Source organism: Anser brachyrhynchus (genome assembly GCF_964034855.1).
Source record: "Anser brachyrhynchus genome assembly, chromosome: 8".
In the NCBI taxonomy this organism is placed as follows: domain Eukaryota; kingdom Metazoa; phylum Chordata; class Aves; order Anseriformes; family Anatidae; genus Anser; species Anser brachyrhynchus.
In genome coordinates, this window is record NC_137702.1 from 24,971,012 (window position 1) to 24,983,544 (window position 12,533).

The window sequence follows — 12,533 nt, forward strand, 5'->3', positions numbered from 1 at the left end:
AAAGTTAATTTATCAACAGTTAAAATAAATTTGGGTACTGAGAAAGAAAGAAGGACAAGAATAAAAACAACACCTTGCTTCTCTGCCCTTTTCTTTCCTCCTTCATTCCAGTCTCCTCTATACCCGCCCCGAGATTAGTGTGTACTTATAAAGAATTCTCTTAAGGATATAATTTTTTTTTGTCAGTGCAGTGATATTTTTAATATAATTTAGAAGTACTTGAAACTTATCATAGAGAAATGGGGTTAGACAAATTTCTGTCTCTATAAAATTGCTATTTCACTTTGTATATTGCATGCTAATAGATTGTTTTAAGAATTAATTGATTTCTGTGTTATCTGAGAGTGAGAATGAGTTTATAACCTTATGTCACTCAGCTTGGAATCTATGCCAATTTTATATATTTTTACTATTATAGAATAACAGAAGCATGGTGGTAGGATCTGAGTCTCTGAATTGAGAAGAAGGAACCTGTACATCTTTTGAAATGTATGTCTATAATTAACTACTAATGGAACAAATGTTTCCTTAGGACTTAATTCAAAATCCATTGAAATTGATATAAGGATTTCCAGGTTTAGGTTAAGGTCACAACTCTATGCTTGTCATAAGCAATGCAAAATCACTTTATTTTCTTTTTTGTTTCACTTGCATAAAGTAAAAATATCATTAGAACATTTAATATCTCTAAAGTAAGTCTGTGATGCCCCTACAGAGTCTCCCTCCTATTGTTCAGATGCACCTTTTCACTCTTTTGAGGCCTTTTGGCAACAACAGAGACAACTAGAAAATAGTCTTCAGATAACATAAATCCCTGAGCCAATACAGACTGCAGTCTTCAGAAAGAAATGAAATAAATTTCTTAAAATGTTTTGTTTCCAAAATTTGTTTTTACAACATATATATTTCTCATAATTGTGTGGACCAGCACACATGATACACTGCAAACAGCACAGGCTATTTTAGTCACCTAGATACTATTGCAATTTCAGGCTTTCAGGGAAGGATGAGATAGTAATATAAAAGTTAGTCCAAGCTTTTCCTGTAGATTTGTGAATATGCTGAAAACACACATTTTTATTCAGAGACAGAATTGTTTCTTTTCTGCAGTCTAAGATCCTCACATTTTCTTTTTGTCTAGTTTTGCTTTTTTTTTTTTTTTTCATTTCAGCAAATTTTGGTGTGGGACAAGGGCAGGGAAGTCTGTCTTTTTCTTATACATATAAAATGTACTGTTTCCCTGCTTATGCCATTATTCTGTCCCTTTTGAAGAAAACACTGAAGGATTTTCTGTTTCTGATTCAGCGAATGGAAAATTGTGCTGAAATCTGTTTCAGGGTCATGAGAGGCAGAATACAAAGGATAACATAAAGATTTATATGAGAATATACAGCTTGTGAGGGCTTCTTTTGCTTTGTGTTACTTGCTCTGTTTGCCTTACGCCACGCTGGGGAAAAAGATTGCTCTCATTTCATATTAGGTTGTGTTCTGCACTTAAGTTGAAAATATTTTTTTTAAATATTACTTTTAGCAGACACATTGTAGAAGCTAATAGCATTTTTCAGTGCATGCAAGGGACATGGAATTTCTTTTTAGTCTTTCTATTTAATTTAAAGTGTCGCTTTTTTTTTTTTCTTTTTTTCTGAGATGTATCTAAAATAACACCAGGGGATTTTATATTTTCTGTTTTACAGAGATTTTGCTGAGTTTTAATGTGATATAAACTGAGTTTTAATGTAATATGCAACTTCTCCTAAATCTGAGCTCTCAGGATAATGGAGATTCTTCTGATCTGGTGAACTTTCTTAGTTAATGTACATTAGTGGTAACACCTTTACTTCCATGGTGCCTTCAGTTTGTTTGCACATTTAACAGTGATTCTAACTTAGTTCATGATTCCAATCTTATTTTAAATAAGTAATAAATTAGTGTCACATTTATGAAACTTGTCATATGTTAACAACCAGTTCTGTTGCATAGGAGCATGAAGTTATTTTTTATATTGGTTTTCAGAGTTAAAATTACCCTCTGATATCCACTGATAACCTGCAGTTGATTTCCTAATTTCTCATGAACTTGTTGCAGCTATATAACACTTTTATATGGAGACAAAGGTAACAGAGAAATATCAATTCACATTCAGTCAGTCCTAGAGAATTAAAAAAAAAAAAAAAAAGTGACTTGACTCCTTCATGTTCTGTTTTCCTGTTATTTTGATGATCATGGACTTGGAAAAGACATGAATTGAGAAATCACATTTTTTTTTTTTTAAGAAGTGAGATGAATGTGAATTAGAGCAGAAAAATAACACAACGTCATAGAAAACAAATAATTAAATAACGTTTAAGTGTCCATAAAGGGTCAGAGATATGTATATGAATATCAGAATGCTAACACTATAATTAAAACTGTAAAAGTCTTTTTTTTGTGACATTGTTTTCTTTTTTATTAAACTAAAATGTAAATAATATAATTAGTAGGAAGTCAGTGCAGGAGGGATTTAGTAGTTCAGTCTGTAAGTTGAAACTTTTCAAGGTTATGCCCAGGTATTCAAATTAAAGTTTACAACAGATAGAGCATGCAGCCTAGCAGAAATCAATAACTTTAATAGGTCACGTTACTCAGAGTTATGTGAATGCCAATTAAGTAAATAAATGGCCATAATGAGATGTTGTCAATGAGAGATCTTAAATGGAAGTAAAAATGACTGAATGGAGGATATAGGTTACAGAAAAAAGCAAGAATTCAGTCCGAAAAGCAATGTCAGACTGATTAATAATCAAGGCACATTTGGATAATGAACATATGGGAGAGGTCTACAAATCTGCAGTCAAATCCAGACTGCTCTAAAAGACGACTTCAGAATTTATGCAGGTGATTTGTACTTCAGGTTTTAAATGACACAAGATATTAAAGATTATTTACAAGATTACTGTGGCATAGATTGTCGCTGTGGAAAATGAGAAAGAAAAGATATTAATCTAGAAAGAAGGACATTTCACTCAGGCAAATATGCATATCATGGTAATGCACAAGTACAAGATGTACAGTTTCAAATACGCTCCTGTGTTGTTTCTGAAGGAAGTGGAAAAGAAGGAATGCCTGAACCTTGAATATCTCTGCTTTTGCTCTCTGCTAGAAGATTTCAATGGTATCTAGAGATAACGTCTCCCATGACTGCAACTTAGCCAGAGATAGTCTAGTTTCTGTGTTGCCTGAACACCTGTCAGATGGAAAATATCTTTGTGCCTGCTCCTCCTTGGCTGTCTTAGTATTCCTTTGAATTTTTCTGGAGTGTCATAATCCTTCCCTTGGTTTTCATGGTTTTACCTTCTGAATGCACTTCCACAGATTTGTGGTGTAAGATCAGGCCTGCCTAGCAGACAGTTTAGGATTTTCTTAATTCTACTTTTCTGTGTGTGTGCTAATTCTGACTGGCTGCATTTTTTGCCTTTTCTCTAGAGATTTATTTATTATTATTATTATTATTTTTTCACTCACGACCTTTCAGTGACTGACCAGTGAGTTAGGAGGAGTTATGCAGGAAAAGATCAATGAAGGCTTACTGCTTTAAACTGGAGAAGCCTTTCTAAAGAGCTCCCACTTGAAAATTTACCATGTCAAGCAACTCTGTACGTTCACTGAGTGAAATCTTGTCTTTCAAAAATAAAACAAAAAGTAGTAGCATCTGGCATTTTTCAGTACCTGAACTTACAAAAGGGTATTTGGGAACTGTTACTTTGTAATCCAGTGGCTTGTTAATTTTCTTCCTGAGACCTTTTGCTACTTGTTAAATGTAATATTTTTAGTTTGTTTCTAGATGTACTTACAATCTGTAGTTTCAAGTAGTTTGTATAATATAAATATAGGTTATCAAAGAATAGTGTTTGAGTAACTTAAGTAATGCCTCTTTTACTCATTCAACTTGTATGAATTTTATTCAAATGCTGTATAGAAAGCTCATGGAAAATACTTGATTTTGAGACTGTATTTAACAAACCTCTTGCAATATCACTGTGTCGTATGCAATCTTTGCACTGTAAAAAAGTGTATTTTATATCTTTCAGTCTATCTATTTTATCTTCCTTTAACTATTGAGTCTCAGAGTTCCTGGCAGAATATCTAGGAGAATGTGTTTCATTTCTAGGCGTACATCTCAAGTAATGGAAAGTATTATGTTCTTATGTTGTATAGGAAATTTGTCTCACAGCAAGGCTGGCGAGACTTTGAAAGTTGCATCTGAGTGATCCAAAACTAGCAGTGAAATGCTATTTCAGCTCTCCAGGAAGATGAAAGAGCTTTTTACTTTCTTGCTACTATTATAATTTGAGAGTGACAAGTGATAAAAGCGGCATCGGACTGAGTGCCTCCCACAGTTTTTAACAGCACTTCCGAACCATATGTAATGCTTTCCTTATTGATAGAAGTACAGAAGGTAAGTTGTTCATTCTAAAAAAATGGAATTTTTGAGGTTATGGTTCCCTGTGCAACTTGATGTGCACAAAGGAACAAGCAATTAGCTATACAGACATCAATAACATCCATAGATCCCTTTATTCATAGCTATTTGAATGCCAGTTAGTTTGAACAGATAAACAGACATAATAATAAACTGTCAGTCCAAGTGTTAAGAAGGCAGGTAATGTGACAGAAGATATCAAAAAAGAAAGGATATAAGCTAAAGCATGAGGGAGAATAAAAGAATTATAACTTCTGAGCATACTGACACTTACCAGCTGAATTTGAAGTACATTTTGAAGAGGACAGTAGCACGATGAATATACGGAACAAAGCCCACACAAATTATAAAAGCACACATTCTTCTTTCTTGAAAGTATCTTAAATCAGTTTTTGTCCCATTTTTTAGAGGTTTAACAGACTCTTTGTTTTTCCCATGAAGTATTATATACCATCTGCTACTGTTTGTCCTTTTGTTTATTAGACATACTGATAAAGCAGACCTTATAAACAGTTTCAGCCTTAAATAAAGACTATAAGAAGTGAAAATTCTAGCCTACATTCTGTGAAACAAAATAAATTTTCTCAAACAGTTGGTAGAATAGGGAAGCTACAGTGTCTTAGTGTTATTTTAAAGTATTGAAGTATTTATAGTATTTAAGGTTCCAGTACTGGAAAAATGAATTTAATAAAGAATCTGACAGTTCCCTCTTTTGACACACATGGCATTTCTAAGAAGTTGCTGTATAATTTTTCTTCTTGGCTTCTTACAAACCGTTCCAAAGATATTCACCATTGCAAGAGAAAAGGTTGAGCTTGTCAGTATTGAAAGTTTTCACTTTTCTTTTTCTTACAATGCTTCTATTAGTCAACATGCATTTTTTTCTGTCTTCAGAACAACATAAAGTCAAGCTGAGTGTAATGAATGATTTTTTAAAAATAATGATTTTTTTAAAAAAAAATAACCTGTTTTTACTAACATTTTATTGGACTTTCTTTAAAACCTGTGCAATTAAATCCTTTACAGTCTCTGATGCTCTTAACAAGATACATGTTTCAAGACTGTATTAAAATATATTCTTATTGTGGTGTTACTCTTTTGCTTTCTTCTTGTAATAGTTTGGTGGTTGCTTGGAGGTATCCCCCTTTAGTGACTATTACATCAGGGTTAAACACTGATTAAAATACTATGCCAAATGATTTAATGGTAAAAGGAAAAGAAGACCACACTAACATTTCTGTTTCTTTGATATACCATAGCTTCATGCAGGAATAAGAATTTAATCTGGAATGTAATCGCTTCCCCATAAACTAGTTTAGTAGTTCTATAGGTATACTTTGATTAAAACTCAGCTAAATCTGGAATTTTGATAAATAATTTGATTAACATTATAAAAATCATATAACCACCCAGTGAATATAATTAATATGTATTTATTAATTATCAGATACAATTATTCATCCAGTTTCCATCCATCTATCTCATTTATGTTCAAGGATGGAACTCAATTATTTCTTTTTATAAAGGTTTTTAGCACATTATTTAAAACACAGTGGAATGGGAAACATTAACATTTTTTCACATAGAAATGGATGCCATGAGAGGAGGAGGGGAACACTGGCAAATTGCAAAAGATTTTGAAGTGCAGGTCAAATAGACACTTAGCATGTGATGTCTATATTTAACAGTTCTTAGCATTGGACAAATATTGGGCGTTTCAACACTTACACTTTATCTATGAAGCTCTCTGCTTGTAATGGGAAATTGGATAATTCAAGTGTCTGCAATACTAGCTCAGTACGCTTCTGAAAAAAGTTCCTTCAATGGCAATGGAAAGCTGCCATTTTAGGGAGAAGGGTGATATTGCTCTCATGCCTCCTGACAGTAAGGCTACTCAGAAACCTCCTGGACCAGACCCCAGTGCTGAAAGTTTTGTACCATTTAAGTTAACTTCTTGTTGGACACAATTAACAATATTATTAACCTCCTTAAGTAACATGTATAGGTTTATTTAAGGGATACAATAACATCTGATGTCTCTTCATTTTAACAAATTGATTTTTTCATTGCCTTGCTTGTGTGTAATGTCCAAGCGAAACAGCTGTAAGGATGACACAGGCTTGAGGTGTTTTTTTTTTAGGTGCCCAACTACAAAGTCCCTGCTTAGCATTTCAGAATTAGTTACTAAGATAATGCTGTTTTTTGTTTGTTTGTTTGTTTGTTTTCCCCCATTGAAGACAAACAGAAAATTCCAGTGATTCAATGAGATTTCACAGGTTAATAAGGGGTTTTAGAAATCAGTTTTTCCTGAGTAAATGTGTATTCTTTTAAATTAGGAATGTTTCTAAAACAGATGCTTTCTGTAGATTTTAGAGATATTAAAGTAGCAATTCATTATTATCCATTCCATTTTCTGCCCAGAATCACACTTACAACATAAGGAAGACTTGGGAAAGCCAAACTTTTGAGCACTTAGAAAATTTCAGTTATAATTTTTCAAACTGTTGCCATAACATATGAATAACTATTTTATGATCTTACTAAATAATAATTAAAATTCCTACTATCTGCCTAGGCTGACTGAGGTAATTATGATGCTTCCTAGGATGCCAGTATCTCAAAATACCTTTGCTGCTTACTTCTGCTTCTGAGAATAAACCAGAAATTTTTGCATGGTCCTATTAAGGAACTGTTGAAGTTCGATACAAATTTTCACACATGTACTCATCTTTTACTTCATTAAGTGACTAGCACGCAATGACACTTCACAAAATTTCATTTCCTAATTCACACGGCTGCATTTAAAACTTATATGGAAAAAGCAAACCCAAAAGAAAGAACACCACTTGTAAAACGCAACCACTCCCACATTGGAAATGTGGCGTTGACCACTAAATACGCTGTTAACTCAGCCCACTGGTTGGAGGCAGGGTTTCAAGCTGGGCCCAGCAGGAGCAGCCTGGCCTGCTGCCCCCAGGTGTGAGGGCATGGGTGAGGCGCCTCTGCCCAACGGCCCTCAGAGGCCGCAGCTGGGCCCAGATCAGTGGGTGGCTCTGCCTCAGACCAGCCCTGAGGCCTTGCTGTGAGTTGCACTGGATGGGGCTTCTGCTTGATGCCTCACTCACTGGGGTAAGAGACTGATGTTTTTGTTGAATGCCATGCTTTTTGGGGCCTTTTAATTGGTGCATGTGTAGCACATGTGAAGGGGCTAAAATCCTCAGCAGGACACGGCTGATTTGTTTCTGTTTTTACTGAACTCTGACAGTTTAACGTGGTACCACAGAAATGCTACTGTTTTTACCTGTGATACAGTTTCAAAAAGTGATATATTAATTTTGGCCATGGTATTACAAACATTGAGAGTTTAGCTCTACTTCTTTGGAAAGAAAGAGACGCAAATGGAAACTCTGAGATGTGTGGTGTGGTGCCTCATGGGTGTTTTGTGTGTGGAAAGGCAGAGGGCTCCTGTGGGGCTGGCATTGCATACCTGGTGCAGCGCATCACCCCCAGTGTTTTGGGTCTTTTTGCCTTTATAAGCCTGTAACACCTCATGGAATTTAGGCATTTTTCTCCAGAGCCCAGTGCTGGGGCCTGAAACTAAGCCTCTGGTTCTGATGACTCCATTTGCTGCCTCTCTTTTAAAAGTCATGGTTTTGCTCTTGGGAAAGGACACATCAACTGAAACTCATGTGCTTTTCATCCCTGAGACAGAGCATACCAATTTTGTTATTGCCTGTCTTTTCTTTTTTAGCTATCGACTCCTTTTCAATGATTTTCTTCATGTATGCTGGGGCCCTTACAACTATGTGCACGTTTTGTTCTGCTGTTCAGAGAGGCTCTTAGTAAAAATGTAGTAGTAACTTAGTATCTTTCAAGTCAGTTATCTCACAATTGTTTACTTTATCTAGTTAGCTTAAAGAATGAAATTCATGTTCCTACTTGTCTAAAAAAACAAACTTGGGTTTCACTAAAACACATTCGAAAAATAAAAAAGACTGTGGAGATGTTGCTTCAGAATCAGGACCATAAGGTTGGAGTTTTCAGTCAGAATTAAAATGGCCGAGTCACTGATTCCTTGACTGCCTTTATTGCTTGCACCTGGATGCTAGCTGAGATGAGAGAAACAGCAATGTTATATAAACAGATCATCTCACTGGTAGATGTTTTAAAGTATGTAGCAATAATTCCTGGCTGTTCAGGTGTGTAACTTTTAAAAACTGGATATCAAATACCTATTGATATAAGTGGTGTGTTTGTCTTCTTTCTTTTGTGTTCTGGGCATTACTAGTTTCCAAAATGTTAGTTGAGTTTTCAAAAGCCATATATTTGCACATATATGCAAAATGCAATGAGCCATAAAAAAGATCATCCTCAAATTTCAAGGCTCAGCTGAGTCCCAGTTGGCCTGCTACCAGACTTTGAACTTTAATGCTTTCTGCTGTCATTTTTTTTATTAAAAAAAAAATAATTTTAAAATATTTAATTTTAATTTTAAAATTTGCCTAAATAGCCTTTATTTTTTTTTTTAAGCCCTTGTGTGGGAATCCCTCATTATCCTAAATGCATGCACACATTGATATGTGAATATATAACCACAGTGGTATTTCAAAAGTAGCAGAGAGCAAAGTGGATTTCCTACTTCCTTAAAATGTTTCATTAAAACAGGGAGAGGCAGGAGGATTAGGAAGAATTCTTGCATTTTTTATTAATCTCAATTTTTTATTTAGACCTTATCTGTTCCAAGTATTTCCCTGACAAAATGTTCTGTATATTTACTCATTTTGTTTATTTTGGGGCAGTACAGTAGTTACCTAAATAACACAAAGCAGTTCAGATATATTTTTTTCTTATATTCTCGCACTAAGAAGTAAAAGCAATTGTGAGGCAGAAGTTACTTTGCTTTTCTGTCTGAGGAAAAAGTAATATAAGCTTTATTCTTGCCTTTTTTTTTTTTTTTTTTTACTACAACCATTAGAGTAAAAAATGATACTACTGACAATCCAAGAATTTAAGCTCATTGTAAGCATTTTTCTATATCATAATTCAGCCTTACTAGTGCTGGTCACTCTGTTTTTGTTTTTTTTGTTTGTTTGTTTTTTCCTGTTGGACAGGTGAGAATAAATGGTGATTAACAGTATTTTTTCTAGTTAAACTATTCATGACTGTTTGTGCTTATTGCAACATGATTATTCACTGCAGAGTCAAGCTTTTGTCTGCACTGTTCTATTTCATATTGCTCAATTTCTGAGCAAAAAATGGTTGTTTCTGTTCTGAATGTTCAGGAAATTGAACACCTGATTAGAGTTGCTACCCATATATGCTTTCCTTTTTATGGAAGACATATGCACTATTGAGAAATACAGTATATTTCTCCGTATGGACTTCCTTTCCTAATCTGGAGGAGAGTTGGAAACTCTTAAATAAGCAAGAGTGTGTTTATAGTAGATTCAGCCAAAGTCTTGATACTTGTGGAGTTCATACTGGCAGACTGAAACTGAGATTTATCTTTATTGCCTTTTTCAAAGCTTTATGGTTTTTCACTGATATTCATTTAACTCTGTTTTAAAACAAGTGTATGGATGCAGGCCTAGGGGGCGAAAAAAGCCAGGAGAATGTTACAGATGAACCTTTCCAGGGTTAGCTTCTCTGTTGCAGTGCTAGGTAAGAGGCCACTGAGTACATCTCATAATTTCTAACAATAACTTTCAGTAATTCAGATGCACATCCATCAGAGCAGGGTTAAATTGACTTCTGTCTATCACACAGCCTATTTTTGACTCTTAGAATATTGTGAAATATTTTAGGCTAGTGAAATGTACTATCACATCCTAGAAATGAAAAGTTCTAGATAAATCATTTTGCATTACAGCCATTCAGCCTTTGGATTAGGACACCTAATGATGTTTTCGTTGATATAAAGTTCATGAGGCCTAAACATATTCTGGTTATTTTGAAAACTTTTTCATCCCCTCAAGGCTCTTAGTATTTGCAGTGAGCAGATGCACTGTATTTGTGACTGCATTTAATTATGTGTAATTCATTGGGTCACAACTTTGCGCATAGGTAATAAGTCATAAAGAAAATCCAGTAAGATATGAAGTGATTTGCAGCAATTTTATTGCATTTAATTTCACTTTCCAGCAGAACTGTGGGAGCTTACTAGTTAAGAGTTGATGGATTTTTCATTGTTCTGCCTAATTTTTAAAGATGACATAAATTTGTTTGTTTCAATTTGCCAAAGCAAACATATGCACACTTTAATTGAAAGCAAGTGCCCCTTTAAAGATAAAGCAAAAATAACTTTCTGTACTATTAAAAATTGTGCCCCCGCCTTTTCCCTTTTTGAAAAACTGTCAGGCCAGAGGAATGTTCTGGTTATGTGCATAGTGAAGGACACATGAAAAAAACTCCCCAAAACATAGCCAGTCAAACAAAAACCTTTCCAAATAATAGTAATAAAAGGTTATAACTACAGTCATCTGGCTACCGTGATTATGCAGTCATCGGTATTTCCATTTCAAACTTCCATATGTTCATGTTTTGGAATTTAAACTTTAATCTGACAAATGTACATAATATTACTGGGTTTGAGTACATATGTACGTATCAGCTATGGTAAATCACCGTCCTTTCCAGATTCTGCCATCCAAAATCAAGCAAAACAATGAGCAAGGTGCACTACTTCATGTGAGAACTTTTGAACATTGGGCTTGAAAAGTAACTCACTGAATGTTGTTTCAGTATGAGCTGTTTTGGTAGAAGATAGAAGGTCAAAATTATCTGTGACTGTTGGATAAAAATGGCAAATGCTATAACAAAATGGAGTTTAGTCTGCTTGCTCATGAGGGTTATAACACTGTATGGAACTTCTAATATATATGTTTAAATATTCAAATTTTATTGTAAAGTACATTTAAAACACTTCCTATCATAACATGCTGTCCTCAGTGTTATATGTTGCCACTCAATACTTTCAGGTAATGCCATTCCCTTTTTTTAACAAGCATTGATTCCACAATGTTAAATGCTATATTAACACAGGAAAAAAGACAACTTCTTACTGTTAATAGTTTTATTTAGACTGTAGTAATTAAGAAGTTAAAGCTTGGCTTTAAAACACGTGTATCAAGGTACATCAGCTTAATCTAACGTATGAACAGATTTAGTTACTGTTAGCTAAAATTGTTATTAATCTTTATGTAAAAAAACCTTGACTCTTCCTACAGAGCTGGAGTAAGCTAAGAAGGAAGAGTTTTTCTATCCCTGTCATCAGTATTTCTGTATTCTTTCTTAGTAGCTGTTAATGATTATGATTATCTTATGATCCAAGCTTATCATGTTTCAAATGGGATTTTGAAATTTTCCTTTTGTCTTTTTAGCATCAAAATATTTTAAAAATATGTAACAATGCTAGAGATGTCAAAGATGATTATCATTTCTGTGCAGTCAAAGAATATACAGTATAATAATACTGTTGAAAATTCATTAAGTATAAAATGTTGAGAAATTAATGAAATTTACCTAGCAGTCTCCTTGAAACACATTTGTAATAATTCTGCCTTTGTTAGGGTAAGGCCTACAGCCATCTTTTTATGAATCTGTGTTTAATTACTAAGGAGATGAGAAATTACAGTAGCCTACTGAACTGTAGTGTAGTGTACTCCTAGTTTAGATGATAAATTACTGCTGTGAATGAAATAAGTAGCCAGAGTTTCAAATTCGGAGAGGTGTGTGTAACTGGAGCAGAGGTGGCCAGGTTAGAGGGGGTTGAGCAGTGTTCTTGAGAGGACAATCATTCCTAAGAGTAGGAAAACAAACCTGAAAGGGTTTCTGCGCAGTACGAATCTCCTGTTGTGAAAACTAATGCCTAGGAATGGTTCAGAACCCAGCTATGTTACATGCTGGTTATGAAGACTGAATGTAGACTTAGCTACAGTTTATAATCTTAGGTGCATTACCATATTTGAATGCAGTTTTATCTGCTGAATTCTGGGCCTGCCTCTGGGATGCCTGTTGTTACTTCGTGATTTCTGGGTGCTCATCACTGCTTACTTGCGTTTTCCAATCAAGCATC

At 34.4% G+C, this 12,533-nt stretch overlaps 1 protein-coding gene across 1 annotated transcript in view; it reads left to right on the top strand.

The window, feature by feature from the left end:
• LOC308198916 (uncharacterized protein) overlaps positions 1 to 12,533 on the top strand; it is an 802,411-nt gene that overhangs the window by 155,567 nt on the left and 634,311 nt on the right. Inside the window, exon 3 of the mRNA XM_080602160.1 lies at positions 419 to 489. The gene's annotated coding sequence lies outside the window, so the exon portion shown is untranslated. The remainder of the gene's footprint in view (positions 1 to 418; positions 490 to 12,533) is intronic.